The following is a 25,699-nucleotide window of genomic DNA, read 5'->3' as shown; positions in this document are numbered from 1 at the left end:
TGCACAAGGATGCTGTGTCTTTCAGAACCTCGTACCGGCCTCCTGCCACAGAGACCTGCACATGCTTCTAGAACCATCTTTCCACAATCCTCTCCCCTCCCCTCTTTACTTCATTAACTGCAAGCACCTTTCACATCTCAACTCAAGGGTCACTTCCTCTAAGAACCCTGCCCTGACCTCCTTCAACTAAATCTCTCTTGGTCTTCTTTTTTTTTTTTTTTTTAATTTGGCTGCACTGGGTCTTAGTTGGGGCACATGGACCTTTGATTTTCATTGCAGCGTATGGGGTCTTTAATTGTGACATGTGGGATCTAGTTCTCTGATCAGGGATTAAATCCGGGCCCACTGCACTGGGAGCATGGAGTCTTAGCTACTGGACCACCAATGAAGTCCCTGACTAGATCTCTCTTAACCTCCTCTCAACCTTCCTTCTTAAGGACTGTGATCAGCCCCATGTAACTCTCCTTCCTAGCTCTTGTCACAGTCACACTGCTTTATTGGTTTGAGATTAGTTGATTAATGTCTCTCTCTTCTACTTCAAAAAAAGAAAAAAGTGAAAGTGTTAGTTGCTCAGTGGTGTCTGACTCTTTGTGACCCCATGGACTGTAGCCCATCAGGCTCCTCTGTCCATGGGATTCTCCACGCAAGAATCCTGAAGTGGGTAACCATTCCCTTCTCCAGGGGATCTTCCCGACTCAGGGATCAAACCCAGTCTCCTCCATTGCAGGCAGATTCTTTATTGTCTGAGACACCAGGGAAGCCCTTCTTCTGCTTATCTGGCAGTTAAATGAGGAGAGGAATCAAGTCTTTTTGCTCACTCCAGGCCTAGAAGCATACTTCACATGTATTAGCACTCAATAAGTCTGTTGTATGAATAGCATGAAAATAGCCCCAAATATCAATAAATATAGGTACATTTATATTATATGAATTGAAAAGTATAGATACAAAGTTACTGTTATGCATGAATCCAACTATTTCGACAATGAGAAAAATAGCAAAACTTAATTAGGCTTTTGTTTGTTTGTTTACTGGGAAATCGTAAATCATTCAAAGGGTTGTTTTAACTAAAATGGTTAGTTTTTCATGCCATCTGTGAATATGAAATGGTCAGAATATGTATGTCAATCTCAAACTCTAATGACATTCTTTTTACCCTCCAAAGTTAAAAAATTTATTGGTTCATGATTTTGAAATATTAAAGTGATTTTAAATTCTGGCTTTGATTGAGTTTTACAGCTTTTTTAAAAATAAACTACTACCAAAAAATTAAAATGGGAAGTGTTACTGATGGTTAGCATAGTAGGCAAGATAGCAACAATTCAAGAAAACTAGGAGCATTGTGCTCTCTTTTCAGGTGGTTTCCCATAATTTATGTTTCTACTTCAATAAATATTGCTGTTTGGGAATTTTTCCTTGCCTGGACTTCATGCAGGTTTAAATGTGTTTAAAAATTTGGATAGTTAACTTTTATGGTCAGAAACATTTGATTCTAAATTTATTCCTTGGTGCTTTTAGTGAAGTAGACATGTGTGAACAGTCTGGAAGAAAAAATTCCATTACCACATTGAACAGAAACGGAATTAACTCCTTAATTTTCTGTGCAATCTTTTTTTTTTTCCTGAGCAGTCTTTGTGGGGAATTTCCTCTAATAGCTTGACTTTTCAAATAGAAAAAATTTACCCGGGTCAAATGTTAGCAGTTAGATACTTTGGTGATGTAGCACAGTACTCTTAAAAAAAATCATGCTAGTGATTTAAGAGCACTTCCTGTTTTTTGTTCAGGGGGATCCATATCATTTGAAAATAGTGCCTGGCACAGCTTGGGCATTTAATATTTGTTGAGTGATAAAATGTATATGTAAGTCTAATTTTAAAAGCTTGATTAGTCTATAACATAATTAATCTTTCACTTTGGGAAATTAATTCTTAATTCAGCTAATCTTAATAGCTTTGCAATAAGTAGACCTTCAGGCTCTCATGCTTTAGAGAAAATGGAGGCGTATTTCATTTGTAAAGAAGGGGAATTCTTTTCAGTGAGCTTTTAATGTCTAAAAGAGGCTGTGGGCCAGAATGAAATGTTCAGTTGCTTGTGGTTTAATTAATATTCAGTTTATTCAAACTTGTAGATTCAACTTATAGAAATTGATGTTTTATTTATAAATCTAACATTTGTATGTTAAAATACAGAATGATGATTTTCACTTTTTCTTTGGATGATCTCATAAACTTGACACTTTAATTTCTCCTAGTCTTTTATTTATGTTTAAATATCAAAGGTGCAAAGAATGATAAAGTACAAACTGATGCCTGCCACTGGCTTAAGAAGTAAAATATCACAGATAACTTTTGAAGTTCCCAAACTTCTTCTGAAATGTATTTTCTATCCCCATACACCACCACTATTCTGAATTACAGACTATAAATGTTTACTATCTATAATACAGTATATTGCTTGCGTGCTTTAAAGCTCTGTGAACAGTATATCACAGGTTGGGCTCTTTAGAAGCAGACACTGAAAGTGAGTGGCTTGTGGCTTGTCTGTGACTTGTCTTTTCATTCTTTTTTAAAAATGTAGACTTGTTTGCTAGATAGAAGTTTTTTTTTTACCCTTTTATGTGGTCAAATTTGTCAGTCTTTTTCTTCACGGTTTGTATTTTTTGGATCTTATTTTCAAAATCTCTTTCTATCTCAAGGTTATAAATATATTCCTCTACATGTTGAAGCTTTCTTGTTACCCTTTATATCTTTAATTCTTGTGATGGTTAATTTTATATGTTAATTTGGCAGGGTCACAGGTACCCAGATAGTTGGTCAAACATTGTTTTGGATGTTTCTGTGAGGATATTTTTGATGAGATTAATATTTAAATTGGTGAACTTGAGTAAAGCAGATTGCCTTCTCTAATGTGGGTGGGCCTCAACAAATCAGTTGAAGGCTTGGGTAGGACAAAAAAAAAAGCTGACCCCCTCCTGAGTAAGAGAGAATTCTCCAGCTTACTGCCTTTATATTTCATCTGCAACATAAGCTCTACCTGCCTTGTGGCCTTTGAACTGGGACATCAGCTTCCCTGGGTCTCCCATACCATTGGCCCACCCTGAAGATTTGGGGCTCACCAGTCTCTATAATTGTTTGAGCCTATTCCTTATAATCTATTTATCTATCTATCAACCTATCTGTTTGTCCATCCATCCATCCATCCATCCAGCTATCTAGCTATCTAACCATCCATCCACCCATACAGCTATCTAGTCATCTAACCATCCATCCATCTATCTATCTATCTAACCATCAGTCCCTCCATCCAGCTATCTGCTATCTAATCTGTTTGTCTTTTTACCTATCTACCCATCTATATCTTCTGTTGATTCTGTTTCTCTGGAGAATTATGAGAAACATAATCCCCCTTCAACCCAAGTAATTTTCGTGTGTGTATAGTAATTTTTGTGTGTGTATAGTAATTTTTGTATATGTATAGTAACTGTTGTGTATGTATAGTAATTGTTATGTATCTGTAGGAGGTACAGATTCAATATTACACTTTACAAACAGAAAACCAAGTGTTCCATCATCATTCATTTTTATTATAATTTCATTGCACTTTATTGATTTGGAGAGGATTGACATATTTATATGACTACATTTTTCTATTCTTAAATTTATTTAGGCTATAAAGTTCTTATACATATGTTTTAAATATTTATTCATAAGGACTTTAATTTTCATTCCAAGGTTCCCTTTGTTGCTAGTGTATAGAGATGGCATTGATTTTTTTAAAATAATTGATTTGCTTTTTCTATATCTACTGAGATAAAATTTAAAATTTTCCTTTAGTGTGGTAGAATGCATTAATTGATTTTTCTAATGTCAAAGTGGTTTTGCATTTCTAGAATTATCCATTGTATGTATTACTTATCTTTTGCTCTATAACAAGTCATCCCAAAATATAACATCTTATTTATTATCTCATACTGTTTCTGTGGGTTGGGAATCCAAGAATAGCTGAGCTGTGTGATTCTAGCTCAGAATCTCTTCTAAGGTATCAGACAAGGTGTTGGCTGAGGTTACAGATATTTGTAGGCTTGACTGGACTGAAGGATCCACTTCCAAGCTCACTCACAAAGCCCTGGGCAGGCTTAGCTCCTTCCCGTGAGAGATGCTCATGACACAGCTGCTGGCTTCACACAAAGTGAATGATCTGCGAGGGAGATCAATAGTTAGAAGCCATCACATCTTTAATGACCATATCTCAGGAGTGACACTCTATCACACTTACTGTACTCTGTTGGTAACATCCACCAACCTTGATACAGTGGGAACTACCTGGAGGTGGGGATCATAGGGGATCCTGGAGGCTGGCAGTCATGGTGTTTTATCCTATGTATCACTGGATTTCATTTTGCTAATATTTTACTTCTATATCTATATTCTTGAATGAAACTGGACTATAATTTTTCTTTCTCACTACCAAGTTTATACTAGCCTTGTAAAGTGAGATTAGTAGTGTTCTGTCTTTTCCTATTCTCTGAAGAAGTTTGTTTATATTATCAGAATAAAATATTCAGAATATCAGAATTATTTATTTCTTCACTGTTAGAATTCAATGGGGAGCCATCGAGTCCCCTTATTTTCCTTGATTTAGTTTCTTCAACTGCATTGAAGGATCATTTGGGTTTTAAAACCACTCAATTTGTCTATTTCTTCTTGAGACAGTTTATGTAAATTGTACCTTAATAAAATTCATTCATTTAATCGACATTTTCAAATTCATTGGCATAACATTTTTCATAATGACTTTTTATTCTGTATTCAGTATTCCTAGCTTTTATACTAATGTCCTCATTTTCTGATATTGATTATTAGTGCTGTCATTTTTTTTTTATTGGTCTCATCAGATGTTTGTTAAATTTATTAGGTTTTTTTAAAATCAGTCTTTGGTTTTGTTGATCCTCTGTGTTGCATGTTTTTGTTTATTTTGTTAGCTCCTGTTCTTATTTCTATAATGTCCTTTCTTCTACTTTCTTTGTGTTTATTTTGCTTTTCTTTTTCTATTTTCTTGAATTTTATTCAAGCTTACTAATTTTTAGCTTTTTGTTAATATGACATCTTAGACCATAACTTTTCTAAGTATTGCTTCAACTGAATCTCTTAAGTTTTGATATGTACTATTTTAATTATTTCTCAGTTCAAACTATTTTTTTAATTCAACTATGATTTCTTCATTGATCCATGAGTAACTTGTATATGTATTTAATTAATTTCCAAACACACAAAAATTTTCTTGATGTATCTTTTGGTGTTGTTGATTTCTAACTCATTGTATTATGTTAGGGAAAAAAAGTACTTGTGTTATTTCAATCTAGAGCATTTGTTTAGGTCATATAAACACCCTCTTCCAACAACACAAGAGAAGACTCTACACCAGAACATCACCAGGTAGTCAATACTGAAATCTGATTGATTATATTCTTTGCAGCCAAAGATGGGGAAGCTCTATACAGTCAGCAAAAACAAGACCAGGAGCTGACTGTGGCTCAGATGATGAACTCCTTATTGCCAAATTCAGACTTAAATTGAAGAAAGTAGGGAAAACCACTAGACCATTCAAGTATAACATAAATCAAATCCCTTACAATTATACAGTGGAAGTGATTCAAGTGATTAGACAGTGGAAATAGATTCAAGGGATTAGATCTGATAGAGTGCCTGAAGAACTGCGGATGGAGGTTCGTGACATTATACAGGAGGCAGTTATCAAGACCATCCCCAAGAAAAAGAAATGCAAAAAGGCAAAATGGTTGCCTGAGAAGGGCTTACAAATAGCTGAGAAAAGAAAAGAAGTGAAAGGCAAAGGAGAAAAGGAAAGATATACCCATCTGAATGCAGAGTTCCAAAGAATAGCAAGGAGAGATAAGAAAGCCTTCCTCAGTGATCAATGCAAAGAAATAGAGGACAACAATAGAATAGGACAGACTAGAGATCTCTTCAAGAAAATTAGAGATACCAAGGGAACATTTTCTGCAAAAATGGGCACAATAAAGGACAGAAATGGTATGGACCTAACAGAACCAGAAGATATTAAGAAGAGGTGGCAAGAATACACAGAAGAACTATACAAAAAAGATCTTCATAACCCAGATAACTGTAATGATGTGATCACTCAGCTAGAGCCAGCCATCCTGGAATGCAAAGTCAAGTGGGCCTTAGAAAGCATCACTACAAACAAAGCTAGAGGAGGTGGTGAAATTCAAGTTGAGCTATTTCAAATCCTAAAAGATGATGCTGTGAAAGTGCTGCACTCAATATGCCAGAAAATTTGGAAAACTCAGCAGTGGCCACAGGACTGGAAAAGGTCAGTTTTCATTCCAATCCCAAAGAAAGGCAATGCCAAAGAGTGTTCAAATTACTGCACAATTGCACTCATCTCACATGCTAGCAAAGTAATGCTCAAAATTCTCCAAGCCCGGCTTCAATAGTATATGAACCGTGAACTAACAGATGTTCAAGCTGGAGCTAGGAAAGGCAGACGAACAAGAGATCAAATTGCCAACATCCTTTGGATCATCAAAAAATCAAGAGAGTTCCAGAAAAACATCTACTTCTGCTCTATTGACTACGCCAAAGCCTTTGACTGGATCGCAACAAACTGTGGAAAATTCTTAAGGAGATGGGAATACCAGACCACCTGACCTGCCTCCTGAGAAATATGTATGCAGATCAAGAAGCAACAGTTAGAACTGGACATGGAACAACAGACTGGTTCCCAAAAGGGAAAAGAGTATGTCAAGGTTGTATATTGTCACCCTGCTTATTTAATTGATATGCAGAGTACATCATGCTAAATGCCAGGCTGGATGAAGCACAAGCTGGAATCAAGATTGCCAGGAGAAATATCAATAACCTCAAGTACACAGATAACATCACCCTTATAGCAGAAACCAAAGAATTAAAGAGCCTCTTGATGAAAGTGAAAGAGGGGAGTGAAAAGTTGGCTTAAAATTCAAATTCAGAAAACTAAGATCATGGCATCTGGTCCCATTACTTCATGGCAAATAGATGGTGAAACAATGGAAACAGTGAGAGACTTTATTTTGGGGGGCTCCAAAATCACTGCAGATGGTGACTGCAGCCATGAAATTAAAAGATGCTTGCTCCTGGAAGAAAAGCTCTGACCAACCTAAACAGCATATTTAAAAGCAGAGACATTGCTTTGCCAGCAAAGGTCCTTCTACTCAAAGCTATGGTTTTTCCAGTAGTCTTGTAGGGATGTGAGAGTTGGACTGTAAAGAAAGCTTAGCACCAAAGAATTGATGCTTTTGAACTGTGGTGTTGGAGAAGACTCTTGAGAGTCCCTTGGATAGCAAGGAGATCCAACCAGTCCATCCTAAAGGGAATCAGTCCTGAATATTCATTGGAAGGACTGATGCTGAAGCTGAAACTCCAATTCTTTGGCCACCTGATGCGAAGAACTGACTCATTGGAAAAGACCCAGATTCTGGGAAAGATTGAAGGCAGGGGGAGAAGGGGACTACAGAGGATGAGATGGTTGGATGGCATCACTGATTCTATGGACACGAGTTTGAGTAAGCTTCGGGATTGGTGATAGACAGGGAAGCCTGGTGTGCTTCAGTCCATGGAGTCACAAAGTGTTGGACATGACTGAGCGACTGAAATGAACTGACTGAGGTTGCTTTACTATTGAGTATATGGTCAATTTCTTTTTATATGAAACGCTTCACGAATTTGCACGTCATCCTTGCACAGGGGCTATGCTAATCTCTGTATCGTTCCAATTTTAGTATATGTGCTGCTGAAGTGAGCACTGTGGTCAATTTTTTTATAAATATTTTCAATGTGCTCATTATATGCAGTATTCAATATATGCTTATTAGGTCAAACTTAATAATTATAATGTTTAAATCCTATATATTTTAAAGAATTGTTTTTCCATTTCTCTATCAATTACTGAGTGATTATATTAAAATACCATATTATGAATGTGGATTTGTCTACTTCTCTTAATAGTTCTATCACTTTTTAAGGCTAAGTGGTTAGGTACACAGAAACTTAACGCTGCTGAATCTACCAGTTGAAATGACCCTTTCATAATTATAAGTTACCTCTGTTTATCCTTAATAATGCACTTTGTCTTAAAGGCTACTTAGTTTAGAAGCAATGTGGCTTTTAATCTGGGCCTTCTAGTTTTCCATTTATAGTATAGTGGATTCTCCTGGATTCTCTTCTTTCCTTATGAAGGACCAGTTTGCATCTTCTTTCTATAGTAAGCTTCAACTTCAGCTTATTTCACTGTTCTTTAGAAAAAAAAAAAAGCTCATCTCTTTCTCCTTTTCTTCAAGTAAAACTGAATCCCACAGTCCTAATTGTTGCTTTAAGTAATGAATAAAATTCCAGAGTTGGCTCTTAAAAATGCAAGCCTTCATAATTACCAAAATGAGCTCAGGAGACATTTAGGAGAGGTGCTTTCTCCCTTGCAGCTACGAAAAAGTGACCATCCTTGTGTCATAAAACATGTGCAGAGAATCTGATCTGATGTGTATTGGGACTTGCATGAATATTTATAAATATATTAACTTGTTCTCTTCTTTATTATTAATATTATAAATTTATCCTTGGAAGGATAATACAAACAAAGACTCTGGAAATCATTGCTGTGTTCTCAATCTCCAAAGTGCTCTATAATTCTGATAAATTGTCTTACTCAATAATCTGATGCTCTCTAGATGTCATGTTGGAGATTTCCATATTTCTATACAGTATGAATACTTATAAGATTGTTCTGTCAAACCAGTAGAAGATTACTGGCATTTTTTTCCTTCTCTCACCTATATGATAAGAAGAATAAATGCCCATAACTCCACTAGATTTCTTATTAACAAAGAGATCGATCATCTTGCTCATTTACATTAACCAGCCTAATAGCTGGGCTTCAGTGTTTTTGTATTCTGTGTCCTGCCTTTTTATTGCCTGGATTAGAAGTTCCCAGACCTGAACACGGTATCAGTTGGCGGGTTTGCTAGACTTTTGTCTTTGTATTCGCATCTATGGTTGTGTTTTAAGAACTGCACCAGTGTTTATTTCACCTAATCAGGTTTATTTCTATCTACTCTCATGGGGGCAGGGGCATTGAGGGAGGGAGGGAGGGAGGAAGCCTACATCCTAATTATGCCTCTAATTTGTACCAAGTCTTTAGATTGTCAGAAACTGTTAGCTCTGATGGAGCATTCTGTTGTCCTCTCTTTATCCACCAGCCACATCCCAAGCTTTCTTCTGACCAAAAGGAATGAGCAATGCAGGGTTTCTTTCAGTTCAAGCTAAGACACTATTTGTGTATACAGCATAAAAGAATGGTTTCACATGGGACTTTGCACCTACCATCTATGTTTCCACTAGTTTTTAATTTTTTTAATCAAAAAATGTTTATGGAAGTATAGTTGATTTACTGTTGATTCAGGTGTACATCAAAGTGATTCAGTTATACATATATTTATTCTTATATATATATATTCTTTTTCAGATTCTTTTTCATTACAGGATATTACCTTCTTCTTGCTGTTTACTTTTTCTTTCTCACTCTTGCATCTGAAAAATCTGCCTAAGGATTCCTACAACTTCTGTCTCAGAATAATGCTTCTCAAATAACATGGAGGAAATTTTTGCCTCCCTCTAGTTTTATAACTGTGTGTATGTATGCCGTTACTCCATCTTATAATTTGTTAAGATGTTAACGGGAGAGAGAGGGAGATTCTGCAGTCCTGCCATTTTTTCACTGGAAACGAATACATAGATTATATATGTGTGTAATTTGATTTTAATAAACTCTACATAAGTCAGAGTTTTCCAAAGAAACAGACCAATTGTATATAAAAGGAGATTTATTATGAGAAATTGGCTTACACAATTGTAGAGGCTGCGAAGTCCCCTCACCTGACATCCCCCAATCCAGTCAAACTGACACATAACATTTACTGTCACAAATTCTGGAAGAAAATACGAGTCCAAAAAAAGAGTTCAGAACTTTTTCCAGAGGACAGTTCGCCAATTATTTACCAAAAATCTTTGACAATAGGAATTTATTCAAAAGTTATACTCACATAGGTTTACAACAGCATAGAAGTAGGGTACTTTGCTGCAGTATTGTTTCTAACTGCAAAAGATTTTTTAAAAATATACATATGCATGAAGGGCTTTCCTGGTGGCTCAGTAGTAAAGAATCTACCTGCCAATGCAGGAGACACAGGTTCTATTCCTGGGGCTGAAAGATCCCACATGCCATGATGCAACAAAGCCTTTGGGCCCCAACTATTCAGCCTGTACTCTAGAGCCCAGGAGCCACAACTACTGAAGCCCGAGTGTGCTAGAGCCTATGCTCTATAACAGGAGAAGCCACCACTCCTAAACACAACAAAAACAAAAGAGCACAAGGGAATTGGGACGTTTATTACCTTGGTTGTGGTGCTGGTATCACATGAGTTTGCATAGGTCCAGACTCTTCAAAGTGTACACATTAAGTATGTGCAGTTTTTGATATATAAATTATACCTTAATAAAACTATTTTTTAAAAAAAACTAGAATATTATCTATATGATCTCTTCTTCCAGATAAGTAATCCAAAATTTTCTAGCATTTTACTTTACTATTTCTAAAGGTAGGAGGTAGAATTATGTATGTATTAAAGACAATTATGGGGCTTCTTTGGTGACTCAGTGGTAAAGAATCCACCTGCCAGTGCAGGAGACACAGGTTCGATCCCTGGGTTGGGAAGATCCCACATGCCATGAAACAGCTAAGCCGTGAGCTACAACAACTACTGAGCCTGTGCTCTAGATCATGGAGCTGAAATTGCCAACTCCACAATAGACTGGATCCAAATCAGGAAATGAATATGTCAAGGCTGTATATTATCACCCTGCTTATTTAATTTATACGCAGAGTACCTCATGAGAAATGCTGGGCTGGATGAAGCACAAGCTGTAGTCAAGATTGCCAGGAGAAATATCAACAACCTCAGATATGCAGATGACACCACTCTTATGGCAGAAATCAAAGAACTAAAGAGCCTTTTTAAAAAATTTTATTTATTTTTTACTGAAGGATAATTGCTTTATAGAATTTTGCTGTTTTCTGTAAAACCTCAACATGAATCAACCATAGGTATACATATATCCCCTCCCTTTGAAACTACCTCCCTTCTCCCTCCCAATTCCACCCCTCTAAGTTGATACAGAGCCCCTGTTTGAGTTTCCTGAGCCATACAGCAAATTCCTGTTGGCTATCTATTTTACCTATGGTAACGCAAGTCTCCATGTTACTCTTTCCATACATCTCACCCTCTTCTCCCCTCTCCCCATGTCCATAAGTCTGTTCTCTATGTCTGTTTCTCCACTGTTGCCCTGTAAATAAATTCTTCAGTATCATTTTTCTAGATTCTGTATATATGTGTTAGAATATGGTATTTATCTTTCTCTTTCTGACTCACTTCACTCTGTATAATAGGTTCTAGGTTCACCCACCTCATTAGAACTGACTCAAATGAGTTCCTTTTTATGACCGAGTAATATTCCATTGTGTATATATACCACAACCTCTTTATCCATTCATCTCTTGATGGACATATAGGTTGCTTCCATGTTCTAGCTATTGTAAATAGTGCTACAATGAACAATGGGATACATGTGTCTCTTTCAATTTTGGTTTCCTTGGGGTATATGCCTAAGAGTGTGATTGCTGGGTCATATAGAGGTTTTATTCTTAGTTTTTTTAAGGAATCTCCATACCGTCTTCCATAGTGGCTGTATCAATTTACATCATTTACTAACAGTGCAAGAGCATTCCCTTTTCTCCACATCCTCTCCAGCCTTTATTGTTTGTAGACTTTTTGATGAGGGCCATTCTGATTGGTGTGAGGTGATATCTCATTGTAGTTTTGATCTGCATTTCTCTAATAATGAGTGATGTTGAGCATCTTTTCATGTATTTGTTAGCCATCTGTATGTCTTCTTTGGAGAAATGTCTATTTAGGTCTTTTTCCCACTTTTTGTTTGGGTTGTTTGCTTTTCTGGTATTGAGTTATATGAGCTGCTTGTATATTTTGAAAATTAATCCTTTGTCAGTTGTTTCATTTGTTATTATTTTCTCCCATTCTGAGGGTTGTCTTTCCACCTTGCTTATAGTTTCCTTTGCTCTGCAGAAGCTTTAATCAGGTCCCACTTGTTTACTTTTGCTTTTATTTCCATTACTCTAGGAGGTGGGTCATAGAGGATCTTGCTTTGATTTATGTCATTGAGCATTCTGCCTATGTTTTCCTCTAAGAGTTTTATAGTTTCTGGTCTTACATTTAGGTCTTTAATCCATTTTGAGTTTATCTTTGTGTATGGTGTTAGGAAATGTTCTAATTTCATTCTTTTACATGTAGTTGTCCAGTTTTCCCAGCACCACTTATTGAAGAGGCTGTCTTTGCCCCATTGTATATTCTTTCCTCCTTTGTCAAAAATAAAGTACCCATAGGTGCATGGGTTTATTTCTGGGCTTTCTATCTTGTTCCATTGGTCTATATTTCTGCTTTTGTGCTAGCAACATACTGTCATCATGACTGTAGCTTTGTAGTATAATCTGAAGTCAGGAAGCTTGATTCCTCCAGCTCCATTCTTCTTTCTCAAGACTGCTTTGACTATTCATGGTCTTTTATGTTTCCACATGAACTGTGAAATTTCTTGTTCTAGTTCTGTGAAAAATGCCATTGGTAATTTGATAAGGGTCTCATTGAATCTATAGATTGCATTTGGTAGTATAGTCATTTTCACAATATTGATTCTTCCTACCCAGAAACATGGAATAGCTCTCCATCTGTTTATGTCACCTTTGATTTCTTTCCTTAGTGTCTTATAATTTTCTGTGTACAGTTCTTTCATCTCCTTCAGTAAGTTTATTCCTAGATATTTTATTCTTTTTGTTACAATGGTAAATGGGATCGATTCCTTAATTTTCTTTCAGATTTTTCACTGTTAGTATATAGAAATGCAAGTGATTTCTGTGTATTGATTTTGTATCCTGCAACTTTGCAAAATCTACTGATTAGCTCTAGTAATTTTCTGATACTATCTTTAGGGTTTTCTATGTACAGTATCATGTTATCTGGAAACAGTGAGAGCTTTACTTCTTCTTTTCCAATCTGGATTCCTTTTATTTATTTTTCTTCTCTGATTGCTGTAGCTAGGACTTCCAGAACTATGTTGAATAATAGTGGTGAAAGTGGACACCCTTGTCTTGTTCCTGATCTTGGGGGAATGCATTCAGTTTTTCACCATGAGAATAATGTTTGCTGTAGGCTTATCATATATGGCCTTTACTATGTTGAGGTACGTTCCTTAAAACTATTTTGGAAGAGTTTTAATCTTAAATAAGTGCTGAATTTTGTCAAAGGATTTTTCTGCATCTATTGAGATTATCATTTGGTTTTTATCATTCAATTTGTTAAATATGGTGTATCACATTGATTGATTTGTGTATATTGATGAATTCTTGCATCCCTGGAATAAATCCAACTTGATCATGGTGTATGAGCTTTTTGATGTGTTGCTGAATTCTGTTTGCTAAAATTTTGTTGAGGATGTTGCATCTATGTTCATCAGTGATATTGGCCTGTAGTTTTCTTTTCGTGTGATGTCTTTGTCTGGTTTTGGTATCAGGGTGGTGGTGGCCTTGTAGAATAAATTTGGAAGTGTTCCTTCCTCTGAAATCTTTTGAAAGAGTTTTAGAAGGATAGGCATTAGCTCTTCTCTAAATGTCTGATAGAATTCTCCTGCGAAGCCATCTGGTCCAGGGCTTTTGTTTTTTTGGAGATTTTTGATTACAGCTTCAATTTCAGTGCTTGTAATTGGGTTGTTAATAATTTCTATTTCTTCCTGGTCCAGTCTTGGAAGATTGAACTTTTCTAAGAATCTGTCCATTTTTTCCAGGTTATCTATTTTATTGACATATACTTGTTCATAATAATCTCTTATAATCCTTTGTATTTCTTCATTGTCTTTTGTAACCTCTCCTTTTTCACTTCTAATTTTGTTGATTTGATTCTTCTCTCTTTTTTTCTTGGTGAGTCTGGCTAAGGGTTTGTCAATTTTGTCTATCTTCTCAAAGAACCAGCTTTTAGCTTTATTAATTTTTACTATTGTTTCTTTCATTTCTTTTTCATTTATTTCTGCTTGGATCTTTATGATTTCTTGCCTTCTACTAATTTTGGGGTTTTTTTGTTCTTCTTTTTCCAGTTGCTTTAGGTGTAAAGTTAGGTTGACTATTCGATGTTTTTCTTGTTTCTTGAGGTAGGATTGTATGCTATAAACTTCCCTCTTAGAACAGTTTTTGCTGCATTCCATAGGTTTTGAGTTGTCATGTTTTCATTGTCATTTGTTTCTAGAAATTTTTTGATTTCTTGAGTTTGATTTCTTCAATAACCTGTTGGTTATTTAGAAACGTTGTGTTTAATCTCCATGTGTTTGTGTTTCTTACAGTTTTTTTTCTTGTAATTGATATCTAGTCTCATAGTGTTGTGGTTGGAGAAGATGCTTGATATGGTTTCAATTTTCTTAAATTTACTGAGGCTTGATTTGTGACCCCAAGATGTGGTCTATGCTGAAGAATGTTCCATGTGCACTTGAGAAGAAGGTGTATTCTTCTCCTTTTGGATGGAATGTCCTGAAGATATCAATGAGATCCATCTCATCTAATGTGTCATTTAAGACCTGTGTTTCCTTATTAATTTTCTGTTTTGATGATGTGTCCATTGGTGTGAGTGGGGTGTTAAAGTCTCCTACTATTATTGTGTTACTTTCAATTTCTCCTTTTATGTCTGTTAGTGTTTGTCTTATGTATTGAGGTGCTCCTATGTTGGGTGCATAGATATTTACAATTGTTATGTCTTCCTCTTGGATTGATCCCTTGATCATTATGTAGTGTCCTTCCTTATTTCTTGTAATATTCTTTAATTTAAGGTCTATTTTGTCTGATATGACAGACAAAATATATTCTATGCAAAAGGGAAAAATCTACAACCAAGATTACTGTACCCAGCAATGATCTCATTTAGAATTGATGGAGAAATAAAAAGCTTTTCAGACAAGCGAAAGTTAAGAGAACTCAGTGCCACCAAACCAGCTTTAAAACAAATGTTAAATGGACTTATATAGTAAAAAAAATACAAGAGAAGAAAAAAGATCTACAAAATATATTTTTCCCATTTGCATAGAGTATATTTTTCCATCCTCTCACTTTCAGCCTGTATGTGTCTTGAGCTCTGAAGTGGGTTTCTTATAGACAGAATATATATGGGTCTTGTTTTTGTATCCATTCAGCCAGTCTGTGTCTTTTGGTTGGAGCATTTAATCCATTTACATTTAAAGTAATTATTGATATCTACATTCCTATTGGCATTTTCTAATTGTTTGGGGTTGATTTTGTAGATCTTTTTTCTTCTCTTGTATTTTTTTTTTACTATATAAGTCCATTTAACATTTGTTTGAAAGCTGGTTTGGTGGTACTGAGTTCTCTTAATTTTTGCTTGTCTGGAAAGCTTTTTATTTCTCCATCAATTCTAAATGAGATCATTGCTAGGTACAGTAATCTTGGTTGTAGACTTTTCCCTTTCAGTATTTTAAATATATCCTGCCATTCCCTTCTGGCCTGCGGAGTTTCTGCTGAAAGATCAGCTGTTAAGCATATGGGGTTTCCCTTGAATGTTATTTGTTGCTTCTCCCTTGCTGCTTTTAATAATCTTTCTTTGTGTTTAGTCTTTGCTAGTTTGATTAGTATGTGTCTTGGCATGTTTTTGCTTGGGTTTATCCTATATGGGACTTTTTGTGCCTCTTGGACTTGATTGGCTATTTCTTTTTCATGTTAGGGAAATTTTCAACTATAATCTCTTCAAAAATTTTCTCATACCCTTTCTTTTTCTCTTCTTCTTCTGGGACCCCAATAATTTGAATGTTGGTGCATTTGATATGGTCCCAGAGGGCTCTGAGACTGTCCTCAGCTCTTTTCATTCTTTTTACTTTATTTTACTCTTCAGAAATTATCTCAACCATTTTATCTTCCAGCTCACTAATTCCTTCTTCTGCTTCAGATGTTCTGCTATTGATTCCTTCTAGAGTATTTTTAATTTCAGTAATTGTGTTGTGTGTCTCTGTATGATTATTCTTTAATTCTTCTAGGTCTTTGTTAATTGATTCTTGCATTTTCTCCATTTTGTTTTCAAGGTTTTTGATCATCTTTATTATCATTATTCTGAATTCTTTTTCAAGTAGTTTGCCTATTTCCTCTTCATTTATTTGGACTTCTGTGTTTCTAGTTTGTTCTTTCATTTGTGCAATATTTCTCTGCCTTTTCTTTTTTTTTTTTTTTAAGTTATTGTGTTTGAGGTCTCCTTTTCCCAGGGTTCAAGGAAGTTGAATTCTTTCCTTGAAGAAGGTTGAATTCTTTCTTCCTTTTGGTTTCTGCCCTCCTAAGGTTGTTCCAGTGGTTTGTGTGGGCTTTGTATAGGGTGAGATTTCTGCTGAGTTTTTGTTTGTTTTTCCCCTGATGGGCAAGGCTGAGTGAGGTGGTGCTCCTGTCTGCTGATGATTGGGTTTGTATTTTTGTTTTGTTTGTTGTTTAGATGAGGCATCCTGCACAGGGTGCTACTGGTGATTAGGTGATGCCAGTCTTGTATTCAAGTGGTTTCCTTTGTGTGAGTTCTCACTATTTGATACTCTGTAGGGTTAGTTCTCTGGTAATCTAGGGTCTTGGAGTCAGTGCTCCCATTCCAAAGGCTCAGGGCTTGATCTCTGGTCAGGAATGAAGATTGCACAAGTGGTTTGCTATGGCACTGAAGGAGAGTAAAATAAATATTCAATAATGAAAAACCAAAGATGAACCCCAGACAAATGGCAGTTACAAAATCAGGCAGATAATAATTAAAATAATGGAATATACACGTATACATATACACCCATGAGCAAAGTAAAAACAGTCCAACAAAAATGAAGTACAGTAGATTGATTTGGTGAAGAAAGAAAATAAAAAGTATATTTACCAGTTAAGAACAAAAACTCACTTAAGCACAAACTGGAAAACAAAACTAAAGCAAAGTGCCAAGTGGAGAATAAAGCAATGAAAACAAAACTAACAAATATGTTGAGAGGAAAGGAAAGAAAAAAAAAGAAAGAAAGAATAGATATGCAAAGTTAAATAGAGGTAGATGAAGATTTATATGCATTAAAGACTAACTGCAAGGGGAAAAGAACAGTAGGAAATGCAAATGATGGAATAAATATAGAAAAAAATAATAATATGTTTAAAAAATTAAAATTAAAAAAAAAACAGAAAAGAAAAAAAAGAGGAAAACTCCACAGAACTACAAAAGCCCAATGTAGAGGCAGAGGTTTATGACGACAATAAAAAAAGTGTCTGAAAAAAAGAAAAAAAAATAGCTCAAAAGCTTAATTGGATTTCTTAGTGCCAATAAAATCAACAACTACAACAGAGGAGGAAAGAAAGGGGAAAAAAATCCAAAAGAATCTACAGAACAAGTCAAAAAATAAGATAATAAATGTTTTTCTTGAGTCACTGCTGTCAGAGTCCTTTCCCTCGCTGGGAATCACAGTCCACCTTCCCTCCCTAGGATGCCCACCAACACTGTGCTGATCTTTGGACCTGCTGTGGGGGTGCCTCACATTCTAATCTGGTCCTACTCCTGTGTGTTCTTGCCTCCAATGTCCACAGCTATCAGAGCTAGTGCGTTTTGTTTTGTGGGAGCTCTCAGGGGCCTTTTATATATTCCATATACACAGAGTCTGCTTAGTTGATCTTATGGATTTAATCTGCAGCTTGTACAGCTGGTGGGAAGGTTTTGGGTCTTATTCCTTAGCCACACTGCCCCTGGGTTTCAATTGTGGTTTTATTTCCACTTCTACATGTGAGTCATCCGCTGGGGTTTAGCTCCTGAGGCTGCCCTGGAGGGCTTGGGTTTGCCCCTGTGAGAGCCAGATGTGGAGTTGTGCAGCTGCTTGGGTCACAGGGGTTCTGGCAGCACCAGGTACTCAGGGGAGTTGGTGTCTAGGGTAGTTGGAAATATAGTGCTTTAGAAGGGTATGGCAACCAGTACTGGCCAATACGCTCCAATATTCTTGCTTGGAGAAGCCCCACTCTGAAAGAGAAGCCTGGCAGGCCACAGTCTACAGGGTCGCAAAGAGTCGGACAGGACCGAAAGGACACTGCACACATAGACGCAAGAATTTTTTTTTTTTTGCCTATGGCAGCTCTGCCCCAGTGAGAGTTGAGCATAAAGGTGGTGTAGCTACTTGGCTTGCAGGGACCCTGGCAGCGCCAAGTGTGCAAGGACAGAGACTGCCTCCGCAGCAGGAGTTATGGTCCTATCAGAGTCTTTTTTCGAGCCTCTTGTAGCTGGTGATCAGAAGGCCTCTTTGGGCAGTCTTTCTCCATAGCTCTGCCCATTCAAGCATTTAGAGGGCTTCCTTGCCTGGGGTCCTTCTCTGTAGTTCTGCACATCAGTCACTGAAAGGGGCACCCTGGGTGGGGTCCTACTCTGTAGTTCAGTGCGTCAGGTGTTTGGTGGGCCAGCCTCTCTGTTGTTCAGCTGTGGATGCTGGCGTGTGGAGAGACAGAGGCTATGGTGATTGCTTCACCACCTAAGCGTGACTCAGCAGTATCGCCTTGCTTCCATGGCTGCCTGGCTTTCCTCCACAGGCATTTCCCACCACAATCTCCTCCCTCACATCCCCTTGATCCGTCTCTTCGCGGTCAACAGCAGCCCTCGCCCTGGGATTGCTCCACAATCCCTAAACTCCAGCTCCCAGCCACTGCCCCTTCCAGGAGACCCGCATTCCTGCCCGGCGTTCGTATGACTACAGCAAGGACTGTCTGATTCTCATTCCATTTAGGCTGCCACAGATCAACTGTTTCACTTTCAGCCTTAAATGTTTCTCCTCTGACTCACACAATTGCCCTGATATAGAGATTGGACCCCTGCTTCAGTTCCCCCACCTGTGGAGGGCAGGTCCAGTCCTACTAACACTCCTGTTTTTTCCCCTAGTTACATCATCGTAATGAGTTTTGTGTGGTTCTATATATTCTTTTCCACTGGTCAGATACTCCTGTCCACTCTCAGCTGGTCTTCTGCATGCACTTCTTTGTCTGAAGGTGTATTCCTGATGTATCCATGGAGAGAGGTGTACTCCGCGCCCACCTACTTCTCCGCCATCTTTTTCTCTCCTAAAGAGCCTCTTGATGAAAGTGAAAAAGGAGAGTGAAAAAGTTGGCTTAAAACTCAACATTCAGAAAAATAAGATCATGGCATCCGGTCCTATCACTTCATGCAAATAGATGGGGAAACAATGGAAGCAGTGAGAGACTTTAATTTTTGGGCTCTAAAATCACTGCAGATGTGCAGCCATGAAATTAAAAGATGCTTGTTCCTCGGAAGAAAAGCTATGACCAACCTAGATAGCATATTAAAAAGCAGAGACATTACTTTGCCAACAAAGGTCCGTCTGGTCAAAGCTATGGTTTTTCCAGTAGTCATGCATGTATGGATGTGAGAGTTGGACCATAAAGAAATATGAGCACCAAAGAATTGATCCTTTTGAACTGTGGTATTGAAGAAGACTCTTGAGAGACTCTTAGACTGCAAGGAGACCCAGCCAGTCCATCCTAATGGAAGTCAGTCCTGAATATTCATTGGAAGGACTGATGCTGAAGCTGAAACTCCAGTACTTTGGCCACCTGATGTGGAGAACTGACTCATTGGAAAAGACCCTGGTGGATGGCATCATGGACTCAATGGACATGAGTTTGAGTAAGCTCCAAGAGTTGGTGATGGACAGGGAAGCCTGGCATGCTGCAATCTGTGGGGTCACAAAGAGTCAGACACGACTGAGCAATTGAACTAACTGACTGACATGCCACAACTACATAAGTCCGAGTGCCCTAGAGCTTGGGCTCCACAACAAGAGAAGCCTATGAAGCAAGGAAGATGCTGCACAGCTAAAAAATAAGCAAAATTATATATATATGTAAAAGAAATTCTTCTATTTATTGTTTGTTATTGGGAGTAAATCTCAATAAAATGTTCTGTGAGCTATTGTTATCTATTGTCATTCCAGAACCAAACTCTGTGGTCTAGTCCAGCTCAGTTCATCAGGTCTTAGTTAAGGCATGAGGGAATTTAGTTGAGGCCTGTGGGATCTAGTTCCCTGACCAGGGCCCAAACATGGGCCCCCTGCATTGGGAGCACAGAGTCTTATGCACTGGACGACCAGGGAAGTCCCTGATCGAGGCCATTCGTCCATTTAGAAATCAGAAACTACACACAGTATGAAGTTACATCATGACTTCAATCCTAAAAGCAGGCATAGGTGAGCTGAACTCTGACCTTACCACATACTGTTTGGGTGATCTATAAGAATGACTTAATTTTTCTGAAACTTTATAAAGTTCTTTATAAAATTGGGACAATAATGCTTACCTCATGATATGGTTGTAAGATTAAATATATTTGTATAAACTGGTAGGCCCTTAAGTACTCAATATTTCATTAGTTACTTTCTCTCTAATTTGTAGAGCACAATATAATCTTAGAATTTATATATATTATATAAATTATATCTCTAGTTGTGTGTGTGTGTGTGTGTGTGTGTGTGTGTGTGTATGTATATATATAAATTGAAAGTATTTTCCATTCTTGAACCTGAATAGTGGTAAAGCTTAGATAACTGCTATCAGGTCTTCTACTTTATTATTAATTCTGTCTCTTTTTTTCACAAATCATTATTTTAATGTTTATTGCTTTATTTTTAAAAGCTAATAAAAGAGAATATAAAAAAAATTTTATTTTTATTTTCTAATATAAGATTACCTTGGCCACAAATTTTAAAACTAAAGAGTTCTGAGTTTTATTTATTTTCACATTTTCCAAAAATACTTTTTCTATTGTGATGTGAAACAAACAAACAAAAAAATCCACCCAGAAATATCTCTTCCTGTAATCAGGTAAATAGAATAGTGCTCTGACTGACATACAAAAACAGACTAGAATATTAATAGGACTATTCTTCAAATCCGGGTCTTCAGAAGCTGACTGAGGTCAGTTTCCCTGGGAAACAGACTCTGAGATGAAGATGTGTGTGTAGTAACTGGTAGTGAGTCTTATGGGGCTGAACCCCTGTGAGGAAGGGGGAGGAAACAGGATTGACTGTGGGAGAAGCTGACGTGTGGTGGGGTCTCACAGGCAGCTCTGGAGCCGGGAAAGCCCTTCAGGAGGCAGTGGAGTGGGTCAGGGTGGCTCCGTGTTGTCCAGTCCTCAGCTATGAGCTGTCAGGAAGGAAGGTCGGGTGGTTCTTTTTGGCTGAGGGCAGTTCCCCAGGGAGGATTTAGCTGAGAGCTGGGGAGTGGGAGGTGGTGTGAGGGGTGCCTGAGTTGCTCTCTGTAGCATTCACTACATGCTTAAGTCAAAATATATTCAGACTTTCTTCAAATCATATTTTAGATGTGTACTGCAAACTAATGTCTCCCGAGTCACAGCAACAACCAAGTTCAGGGTGGGGTACCTTTCAAAATCATCTAGAACGGGAAAAAAAAAGGAAAATACTAGAATAAAATCCTCATTTGTTTGGAAACAGCCTTTTGTGAACAACATCATTGGTTTTGTTTTAAGATTTTTTTTTTTTAATGTGGACCATTCTTTAAGTCTTTATTGATTTGGTTACAATATTGCTTCTGTTTAATGTTTTCTGACCACAAGGCACATGGGATCTCAGCTCCCTGACCAGGGATCCAACCCACACTCCCTGTACTGGAAGGCGAAGTCTTAACCACTGGACCACCAGGGAAGTCCCAACATAATTGTTTAACATGCCAAATATCTTTAAAAACAACAACCACAACCCAGAAGACTGTTTCCGAATATACAGGATCCTCTTAGTGGCCTATTTCTCTTACTGTATCCCCTGAGTATTCAGTACTAGGGTTACGTTATTCCCCACCTCCTAATGCCCCAGAAGAGAAGCACAGATTTGATGTGACTACAAGTCCTGGGGCTATTCATGCAGAATCTCTGACAGTAAGAAGGCATGAGACTTTCAGTGACAGGTGGGGTATTTTAGAGTCCATGAGAGATGACCTTGGGCTAAACTCTAGTGCAGGAATTGATCACTTTCTTGAATCCACACTGAGAAAGAAAAGCAATAGATGAGGGTAGGAGACAATTGGGGAAGATGAGAGGGAGAGCTCTTTACAATGAAAAGTACAGAGAACTGTGACAAAGACTAATCCCCTCCTCCAATATTTATTTGCCCCCTTTCCCCCTACAGAAGTTCAGTTCAATTCAGTTCAGTCGCTCAGTTGTGTCCGACTCTTTGCGACTCCATGAATCGCAGCACTCCAGGCCTCCCTGTTCATCACCAACTCCCGGAGTTTATCCAAACTCATGTCCATCGAGTCAGTGATGCCATCCAGCCATCTCATCCTCTGTTGTCCCCTTCTCCTCCAGCCCCCAATCCTTCCCAGCATCAGGGTCTTTTCAAATGAGTCAGCTCTTTGCATCAGGCGGCCAAAGTATTGGAGTTTCAGCTTCAACGTCAGTCCTTCCAAAGAACACCAAGGACTGATCTCCTTTAGGATGCACTGGTTGGATCTCCTTGCAGTCCAAGGGACTCTCAAGAGTCTTCTCCAACACCACAGTTCAAAAGCATCAATTCTTCGGCGCTCAGCTTTCTTCACAGTCCAACTCTCACATCCATACATGACTACTGGAAAAACCATAGCCTTGACTAGACGGACCTTTGTTGTCAAAGTAATGTCTCTGCTTTTTAATATACTATCTAGGTTGGTCATACTTTTCCTTCCAAGGAATTTCATGGCTGCAATCACCATCTGCAGTGATTTTGGAGCCCCCCAAAAATAAAGTCAGCCACTGTTTCCAGTGTTTCCCCTCTATTTGCCATGAAGTGATGGGACTGGATGCCATGATCTTAGTTTTCTGAATGTTGAGCTTTAAGCCAGCTTTTTCACTCTCCTCTCTCACTTTCATCAAGAGGCTTTTTAGTTCTTCTTCACTTTCTGCCATAAGGGTGGTGTCATCTGCATATCTGAGGTTATTGATATTTCTCCTGGCAATCTTGATTCCAGCTTGTGCTTCTTCCAGCCCAGCGTTTCTCACGATGTACTCTGCATGTAAGTTAAATAAGCAGGGTGACAATATACAGCCTTGACGTACTCCTTTTCCTATTTGGAACCAGTCTGTTGTTCCGAAGTAGGACTGCTGAATTTCAAGTCAGCAAATGACCACCCAGAAGAAAGACATGATACTTCACCCCTTCTTGCCATTGGTTTTGCAGTAATGGGATTAGTTCTTAATGAGAAGTGAGTGAAAATACTTTGTACAATTTATAGTATAGGGATCGAACCCAGGTCTCCCGCATTGCAGGCAGATTCTTTACCAGCTGAGCCACAAGGGAAGCCCAAGAATACTGGAGTGGGTAGCCTCTCCCTTCTCTAGGGGATCTTCCTGACCCAGGAATCGAACCGGAGTCTCCTACATTGCAGGCGGATTCTTTACCAACTAAGCTACCAGGGAAGCCCTTAAAATTTATAGAAAGTGTCCTTAAATATGGGTTTCCCCAGTGGCTCAGTGGTAAAGAATCTTCCCGCGATGCAGGAGACACAGGAGATGCAGGTTCTAACCCTGGGTGGGGAAGATCCCCTGGAGAAGGGCATGGCAACCTACTCCAGTATTCTTGTCTGGAAACTTCCAGGCAAATAGGAGCCTGGTGGGCTACAGTCCATGAGGTCGCAAAGAGCTGGACATGACTGAGCTCAACTAATACACACAAACATTTATTCTAAATTAATAGAAGAAAAGTACTCAAGGGACTTCCCTGGTGGTCCAGTGAGTAAGACTCCACATTCCCAGTGCAGGGGGCCCGGATTTGATCCCTGGTCAGAGAACTAGATCCCACGTGCTGCAGCCAAGGGTTCACATGCCACAACTAAAGATCCTGCATGCCACAACTAAGACCCATCACAACTAAATAAATAAATTCTTTCTTAAAAAGAAAAATACTCAAAAAAGTTCTCATTTTCAGAATCTTTTAGAGCAGAAGTTTGATAAATATACTTTTATTTATTTAAACTCAAAGATTCATAGATAATAAAATAATTTGCTGAAGAAATTTGAAACTATCCTGTGCCAAGTGCTGTTCTAAACATTGCTGATACCACTGTGAACAGGACACACGAAGTCTGCTTTTGTGACCTTACATTGTAGTGGTGAGAGGCATTCAGTCAACAAATAAACATGAAACATGGCAGGAGGTGGTAGTGTGACCCCCAAGTAGGATAAGAGAGTTAAGGAGTGGCAGGAAATGCTTTCCTAGCAAGATTGTATTTGAGCACAGACCTGAAAGAAGTAGTAAAATCAAAAACACTTGGTTATCTGGGAAAAGAACATTCCAGAAAGAAATAAATACTAAGTGGGAGCAAGGATGACATGTTTGAAGAACAGTGAGGCTTTGTGGTTGAAGCTGAGGAAGTGAGGGGAAGAATATAAGAGATCCAAGGGTTTCTATGGTAAGAACTTAGGGCTTTCTCTTGAGTGGAGTGACTAGAAGCTTTTGAGGGACTTCTCTGGTAGTCCAGTGGTTAAGAATCCACTCTTCGAATGCAGGGGACATAGGTTTGATCCTTGTTTGGGAAACTAATATCCTACATGCCATGGGGCAACTAAGCCTGAATATCTTGCAGTGAAAGATCCTGCATGCCACAACTAAGACCTGACACAACCAAATATATGAGTAGGAGAAATGAAGTGATCTGAGTTATATTTTCAAAGCATCCCTGTGGAAAACAGACAGGTCAAGTGGGAGCAGAAAGACCAGGTGAAAGTTGATGGTGCGTAGATCAGGGATAGTTATGGAGAAGTGGTCAGATTCTGGATATATTCTGAAGGTAGAGAGGGCATGATTTCCTGCTGAACTGAATGTGTGGGGTGAGAGAATAAGGACTGAGGACTGAGTCTAAGATTTAGCCTGATAGGTGCTGTCTTGATAAAAATCTTGCTTATAAATTCCAATGTGGAGGCAGAGACTGGGGGACAGGGAAAGTTTTATGGGAGAAAGGGAAGGCACTTTTCAAGACATTCATTCTAGTGGTAACTAGATTCACTATGACCTTGCATGTGCCAAACTTACATGTATTCCTTCATCTTATTTTCACAGATATCCTGTGGAATGTCTATTACCATCTTCGTTTCACAGATGAGGACATGGTTGTAAGTGGGTTGCATAACTTGTCCAAGGTCACACAACTAGTGAGTGGCACAGTCACTATTTAAACCCTGACTCCAGGCGTGGGTTCCAAACCACTCTGTTACACAGACTTCAATGTTTCTACTCTTTCATCCTTTTAGAGTAGGGCTAGCAAATTAATCCCCACAGGCCAACTCTGGCTCTCTGCCTGTTTTTGTACAGCTTGTAAGCTAAGACTTTTTTTTTTAATCAAAAGAAAAATATTTCATAACTGTTGAAAATTATATGAAATTTGAATTTCAGTATCGATAGATAAAGTTTTATTGGAACAGAGTCATGTCCATTTGTTTACCTAGTGCCTATGGCTATTTTCAGGCCCCAGTGACAGAGGT

General features: G+C 38.1%; 1 long non-coding RNA gene and 1 other non-coding gene across 2 annotated transcripts in view; one reads left to right on the top strand and one right to left on the bottom strand.

Annotated features, from left to right (window-relative positions):
• LOC145532182 (uncharacterized) overlaps positions 1–25,699 on the top strand; it is a 196,761-nt gene that overhangs the window by 159,535 nt on the left and 11,527 nt on the right. The window lies entirely within an intron of this gene.
• LOC145533558 (U6 spliceosomal RNA) lies at positions 7,719–7,822 on the bottom strand. The gene has a single exon (XR_014074160.1). It is a non-coding gene; the product is annotated as a U6 spliceosomal RNA (small nuclear RNA).

Source organism: Giraffa tippelskirchi, chromosome 13, assembly GCF_054371585.1.
Source record: "Giraffa tippelskirchi isolate mGirTip1 chromosome 13, T2T-mGirTip1v1.2.pri, whole genome shotgun sequence".
Taxonomy (NCBI): Eukaryota; Metazoa; Chordata; class Mammalia; order Artiodactyla; family Giraffidae; genus Giraffa; species Giraffa tippelskirchi.
The sequence above is the reverse complement of the archived record's forward strand: the minus strand, read 5'-3'. Positions and strand labels throughout refer to the sequence as shown.